This window comes from Mya arenaria, chromosome 12, assembly GCF_026914265.1.
Source record: "Mya arenaria isolate MELC-2E11 chromosome 12, ASM2691426v1".
Lineage (NCBI taxonomy): Eukaryota > Metazoa > Mollusca > Bivalvia > Myida > Myidae > Mya > Mya arenaria.
The window spans coordinates 49,952,488-49,960,342 of record NC_069133.1 but is presented as its reverse complement, the minus strand read 5'-3'; the positions used below and the strand labels follow the sequence as shown (position 1 = coordinate 49,960,342).

Sequence of the window (7,855 nt, the reverse complement as noted above, 5' to 3'; positions counted from 1 at the left end):
TGAAATTCTAGTAAGGCATGAACATATAGAAACACATAGGTAGACATCTCAGCAACTGCTAGATGTATTGCATTGAGACTTTATACAACAGTTCTCAACCATCCAACCTACTTGAATAACCAAATTTGATAACTTATAAATTATGGCCTTTATTATTCGTCTTAGTAATTCTGGTTAAGGTTTTGCATTTAAACACATTTAAGTCGATATCTCAGCAAATCCATCACGTATTGCATTGGAACTTAAGACATAATTGTGTTCCCAACTATCTACCTAATTAATTTAGTTAGAAAAAAATATGATAAAATGCAAATTTTTGCCCTTTTATATTCGACTTAGAAATTCTGAAATTTGTTCATGTATTAAAGCACACACAGGTTAATAGTTCAGCAACTCCTTGATGTATTTGAGATTTAATACAATGGTACTCAACCAGATAACTGTTTCTTGCATATAATGCAAATAATTGCCTTTTGGTATTGGACTTATAAATTGTGGTTGAGGTTTTAAATGTTCATGTAGTCACATTTAATTCAAAATCTCAGCAAAAACACCATGTATTGCACTGAAATACATGACAAGCGTCACCACCCACCCAACCTAATTAATTAGTAAAGTTGTATATTTCTATCTTGCAAATATTGCAAATGATTGCTTTTTGTTATTAAACTTCTGGTTCCGGTTTTGCATGATATAAGGTCCATTTACCATGCATTGGTACAAGATTCCAACTTATGTTTCAGGATATGTAATTTTTTTAATTTAAGTTTATGAATTAGAAGAAAAACTAATTTTCAGCACAAGGAAATGTGGTATTGGTTAGTGAATTGGTCATTCAGCTTTGGACAGTCAGGCTGGCAAGACTTGGCTAATTTTCTAAAGTTGACCATTCTTAATGGACCTTGTGTGTATATTGATGTGCGATTGCCTATATGTATGATTCAAATTTGAATAAGTCGTATACGTTTTTCAAATGTTTATGTAAATGAAAATGATAAAATTGGATTATATGAAGTATCTGGTGTGTTATATTTCTGAAATGTATTTACAAATTAATATGTGTGAACTTTTGCAAAAAGTGCGTATTATGTTTTATGATGTGCATGAATTTGATGAGATGCTTTGATTGCTGCTCGTTTTTATTTAGTAAAAACATTTATCACATACATGTGCAGTAAGTCATATTTCTAAAGGCGTATACAAGGGTCATGTGGTCAAACTGGACTAAGTGAGATAAGTTGTATTAACGCCAGGAATGATAATTATCAACTATTAGAACGCTTTTATAATGTGCCATATACTGGCTACCTTAAACAACAAGAACACGAAGGAGCAAAATAAAGTATGTGCATGTATATAAATAATATATAAGTTCATGTTAAATCATCCAATAGTTACATATTTTGAAATTTTGATACCAGCTGCTTTCAGATATTGTCCTTATTATGCCGAAGTGAAGTAAGCTTATGCTACATTTCTTTACAAATTTCTAAAACATGGACGTATGTGTATGTGCACATTATTAGTTAGCGTGAAATATCAAAATGTTTAAATAGTGTTTTGTGAAAATAAGCTTACCAAATTTATATGAATAAATTGTGTTTGAAATTAATAAGAGATTTGTTAATGGTATAAGGCCTAAAAAAATTATGTCTGTTTCGGGTAACCCGACCCTTCCTATAAAAATGCGCCGACCCTAACTATTTTTTTCCGTTTCTGAGCAAAAAAAATATTATAAGCGAATATAATAATATAAGCGAAGGAATGATATAACATATTGTCATGCACTTTTAAACGAAAATATTGTGTAAAAAAGGCACATCATTTTTACCATAGTTGCTTTTCAAGCAAACAATCATCGCATGTATTTTGTAAGCATCGGCAAGGTTGAACTAAGAAAATCGAATGCATCTCTTATTGACAAAAGTTTGATAATTCATTTCCCGAAATTTCTCTGATTAAAGTTTTTTTAACCACAACACTACTCTCTATGCTTAATGTAACATTTACTATCATTATTTTCTTTTTGTCTACGATGTCAGAAAATGATGGAAGATTCAACGAGAACGCTATTTTGTCAGAGCGCTTTTCGGACAAACGATCATCAATGTTCCATTTTGTAAAAGCGCATTTTTCATAAAGGGTAGTGACTTTATTTACCATTCTGTTCTTAAAGCTGCACTCTCACAGATTTACCATTTTTACAACTTTTTTTTATTTTTTGTCTTGGAAAGAGCAAATATTTGCGTAAATATCTGCAAACCAGTGATATAAGACTGCTGACAAAAACTCAGGTAGTAGATTTTCATATTTCCGTTCGAAAAGTAATGTTTTATGGCCTAAACCGTTAATAACGGTTTAAGAAAAATGCATAAAACATTAATTTTTGAACTTAAATATAAAAATCTGCGATCTGATTTTTTGTCAGCAGTCTTATATAACTGGTTTCCATGGATATTCGCAAAATTCGGCTCGTTCCAAGGCAAACAATAAAAAAGTTGTCAAAACGTCCAATATGTGAGAGTGCAGCTTTAAATGTCAGTATATTTATATGTTTTAACCAAAGTGAAGTAAAATACAACAGATGGAATGTGACTTTCGTTCCATATCCAATTCGTACCAAAATAAGACTCGCCCCATCCTGCACTTTTTTAATGAATATGCAATTCTGATTGTTTCAAATGTTCATTTAATATGCTTATGAGGATAACAAGAATGTGACATTCCAAAAAGGAGATTAAAGACAAGTACATATTTGCAACACCAAAAAAGACATACCATTTACTTTATGGATATTCCAGATGAAAACAAACAATGTTTTTGTGAATATAAATTTAGGTTTGTGGTATGGCGCAGAAATTGAATCAGGAGTTGTTTTTTTTCTTATATCTTATAACAGTGTGGGATTTTATAGAGAACTGGTTTTAAAAACATAATGCGATCTTAATGGTTCATACAAATACTTTTTCTCATATGTTTGGTTGTTAACTTTGATAGAATAATCGCTATCGATTCCGGTTATGTTTTGTTTATCTTTAAGGTGCTTTTGGAGACCATCTATTATGCTTTATTCACACATAGTGTTGCCAACCGTCAGATCCCGAAATCCATTTCATAGACAGACTTTAAAGAAGTGTTCAACATTCTCGTATTTTTGATAGAGCTTTAATTGCTTCTTTTCGTTTACCTAACCAGTCTGTTTATTGAGAAACACACAGATGGGATCACAGTCTATATCATTTTTAAACGTTCCAAACAAATTAAAAGAATACATGTTGTACTTTAATTTGCCATCACCGTACGTATGATGTGAAATGCTGCATAAATGATACTTAATTATTTTGATCCCTTATGCGGCATGTCTTAATATTGTATCTGTATTATCATGGAATAACTGTATTTGTACCTGTTATCCATAAGTCAAAGTGTTAAGAACAACAGAGAGAACACAAGTAATAAAATGATTTAACTTTCGTCAAACAGAAAACATAGATGACCAGTAAGGTCCTATACAGTTCACCACAGCAACATCAGGTAATTTGACAGACGCTTTAGAACAACCCCTTGTTTAGTTGAGAAACCATTTGTGAGCCTGTATGCGCAATATTTAAAGTAGTAGCAATACTGTTCAATGAGTCGGAACAATTTGAAAAAAACAACACCTATGGTAAGGGGTCAACTCACTTTACCAATCAGTTTGAGATATTTCTGTTTTCAGAAAAGTTCAGGAAATATTGACTGTCAACGGTAGACAAACGACGGAAAAGACACAGGTTGTCAAAATAGCCAATAATGAGCAGTTCGTGCGCCGGTGAGCTCCGAGTCTGAAATAAGACATAAGATTATATATATGGCCACGCTCTTACTATTTTACTAATCGTAACTCGTGATATTGTTAAGAGTTTATTATGCGTGTAACCAAGACATGTGAAAAAGAATACCTTAAATTAAACGTTAACCAGACGGCACATAAGCATGAAGTCAAACATGATCATGATACGGCCTTTGTGTTACTCATCAAATCCTACGTTTGATTTAAATGCATGCTTATTATACTGATGAAAGACAATGAGAAATGAAAACAATGTTAAACGTGTAAACATTAAAAATACACGTACCAATACTGTTTTGCTCGCATTCAACAGTGTCTGCACCGGTATTGAATGTTGCATATATTAGTGTAACTTAACCTGAAGTACGAAATAGAATGAGTACGAACAGCGTTTCCATATCAACAACAATATTTACATATGGAGGTCAATAGGAAGTAGAAGATCGATCGAACATTTTCGGACATGATTGCAGTGACAAATATACTTTATGGAACAATTTAACTATGGATCAAACATTTTTTAACAATTGAATTTGAGATAGAAATTTCGGGCTGGAGAAAACAATCGTAGATTGATTTTAACAGGTGCTTTTTTTGGTTTAATTGGACTTTAATTTGGTACAGTATGATAATTGGATATAAATAAAATGGCATGGTGTACATGTATGAATGTGTTTTTGTGATTAATAGAGTGTGGCAATGGTATTGCAAAAGAGAAAGTCACGATTTTCAATTCAAAGTATTCATATTACAATTTAAGTATGCAAACGGTAAGTTATGAAAGGTGGCCAATTTGAATGTAAATATATCTCCAATGTATTTGAGTATTTAAAAGAACATATTAATATAGTTCTGGCTTCCATAACTTTAATGTTGATATTTATTTTTTTGATGTTTACAACACATTAACAAAAAGGTAATATATAACGTGTTTGCTGAAGTTCTTTAGCTAATATTAATATGTTACTATATAAGTAATTATTTAACTAAATTTAATTTCATAAAAAAAATCACAAACAAATAAATTAGGAATTTAAAAAAAGTTACTCTGACAACTGGAATAACCCTCAGATCCTCATTGCATAATTTTGCAGTTGGGGACCAAACCCACTGCACTACACGTACCACTGTGACAGTAGATTTCATAAAAGTTTAATTAAAGTTAAAGATGCACTCTTACTCCCAAGTAAGATACATGCTTATCACAATCAATTCAATGTTTTCACTTTACCAAAAATGATAAATAATTATTGAAAACAATGGTTCTTATGAAGGATACCATGTTGAATGTAAAAGAAATGTGCAGAAAACATGGTATTTTTATCCCATGAGATGATAGTTGATCAGTGTAAAATCTTTTAGCAATCACCAGTCATTTAATATTTGTTCATTTTTAGCTATTAAATACACAGTAATAATCTTGTTATCAGTAATTAATATTTTCCATAAATGCGTTATTGAGTAAGTTGTTCAAGGCTTATCGCTCAAAATTTATATTTGTTATAATTGTGTATACATTGATTTTAAATACGAGTGTCCTTTTAAAGTACCTGCCACAAAATGAGAATTTTGAGTCATGTTATCATTGGCAATATTGGGAATAAAAATCATCAAAAATAATTTTTGGCAACATTTCTCTGTGAAATAAGTGTATTTAACCATGATTGTCACCCTTAAGTGTTGATAAATACATTTATAATTGTGAAAGAGCAAATGTTTGGAATGAATTGTTCCCTCGCTAATACTCCGCGTCTGCAATAAGGGGCACGATGGTAGTCGGCAAAGTCATTTAATTATATGTTTTTCTTGAAATTGTAAACATGTAAAAAAAATAAACATATTTGCCGTGGGGAAAGGGTAATACATTCTGACTCTTGGTATGGGCAGAAAAAGGCCTGACAGATCACAAGGTATAGAAAGAACTCACAATTTTAATAGGGTCACACATAGATTTTTTTTATTTTGTGTGTAGCAGTATTTAACATTAATTAGTAAATATTAATTTGAAGTTCAAATAATGGTTTACTGTAACAGTTGTATATTTGTGTATTGATGTTTGAAAATGTGACAGAAAACTGCCAATTAACATCAGTAGTGCAATAGAAAATGAGGTGCTTTTAGGCTTAAAGATTAAATTTCTGTTATGGATGCATATCTGATCAGTGTCTTGTTTGGTGTTTGTTTTGACACAAAATGATAAAATAGCTCATTTTTCTTAAAAAATACATTTCTATCGTTTTCTGAGGACATAAAATCTTTGAAAGACTTCTTTAAGGCTTAAACAACTAACATTTCTGATCAAGTTTATGAATGCATAACAACCCTATTGTTTTTTATTGTTTTTTAACTGATAATTTGCAGAAGCGCGTCCAGGAATTGACCTCCACTGAATCTACTTGTGACTAGGGTCTCTTTTTCAGTAGTTTCTTTCTTTGTTAAGATTGTTTCCCTTAATAACATTCTATAACCTCCTATAGAAAACAACAAATTCAATACTTTTCAATGGTATTATTTTGGAAGTCTCAGTGAAGCGATTTGGGGAACCGATTAACACATACAGCATAAAATTACAAAATGAGCAAAGTATGTCTTAGTTAATAACGTGCTTGCAAAAGATGGAGCTTACAGTTGTGGTCAACTGGCCGAGGAAAAACTGAGATAAAACCCTTTTTCTGGTAAAAACTCAGAAAGCTGACTGCTTGTTTGTTATCCCTATTTACAGAATTTGTTTTGAACCACTAGATGTTGGGCCTCATCACCCATAAGCTCCTTAACCATTAGATATAGAATACATATCAGTTATATGAATCATGTACACAAACTATAACAAGTTATACAAGTGTCAATTACAATGCAATGTTTTCAATTGAGAACAAATAGATCATTCATATGATGAAATTGCATCATAACAGAAAACTTAAACATTTGCTTGTTAAAAATTTACAATCTATTGTATCGATGTGAGCGTATCGGCTTCCCAGCGCTGATTGCCTTTACATTCATATACGCACGAAATACTCGTGCATATGAATTACACATGCTTATAAAACGCCACCTGGTGGTTATTCCATTACAAACAAGGCCACCTGGGAAAATAATTTCTTCTAATTCATTTCACTCAAACGCAGAAAATAATATTTTTATAGAGCACTCTAGTGTATTGGGACACAACTAAAAAACACCCAACATACAGTCGTATATAAGTATACTGTATACCAAAAATTAATTGTATAATGTTTAAAGCTTTGAATATTAATCGTATAAAAAGCTTTTTAACACCTCCTTCATGTTCAAAAATGTCAAATGTAACATGTGGTCATTTATGAATATAATTCTATTGATATTATTAGGCTAGTTTGTTATTCTATTAAGTTCACTTTGAGTATAAGCCAGTTTCACTTACAATAATTATACACTGAAGTGCATTTAGGTTAAGCCAGGGTGAAACTGCAGACATAATAGAAATCTATTGGTGTCATTAAGCAACTTTGTTACTCTATTAAGTTCACTTAAAGTGACACTCTTATTCAAAATGAACCTATACACATGTATAACAAACATAATTACTAATAAACCTTTAACTACTTACTAAGAAATGCATTTATGAAAAAATAATTAATTACTGATAACAAGATTGTAACTGTGTATTTAATAGCTGAAAACGCAAAAATATTTAAATTTAAATGATTGGTGAATGCTAAAAGATTTTCTTTTATCTTCTATCGTCTCATAAGGTTGAAATACCGTTTTTTGTGCACCTTTCTTTCAAATTAAACTCATTATTCTTCAATAAGAACCATTGTTTTCAACATCTAATCTTGCGTTTTGATATATTAAACTAATTGTATTAATTGTGGTAAATTTTACTAGGGAGTAAGAGTGCATTTTTAAGCTGGTTAGATTTACAACACTGGTACACTGTACATAGTGCATTGTGGTTAAGCCAGTGTAAAAATGCAGACATAATATAATAACAAACATGTTTAGACATTCATTTTGATGTCTATACGTAAAATGGGAAGC

General features: G+C 31.0%; 1 protein-coding gene across 4 annotated transcripts in view; it reads left to right on the top strand.

The window, feature by feature from the left end:
* The first annotated feature begins 4,275 nt into the window (after positions 1-4,275).
* The window catches only part of LOC128212296 (trichohyalin-like), a 46,709-nt gene continuing 43,129 nt past the window's right edge, over positions 4,276-7,855 (top strand). For all 4 annotated transcript variants that reach the window (XM_052917676.1, XM_052917675.1, XM_052917678.1 and 1 more), the window contains exon 1: positions 4,276-4,417. The gene's annotated coding sequence lies outside the window, so the exon portion shown is untranslated. The remainder of the gene's footprint in view (positions 4,418-7,855) is intronic.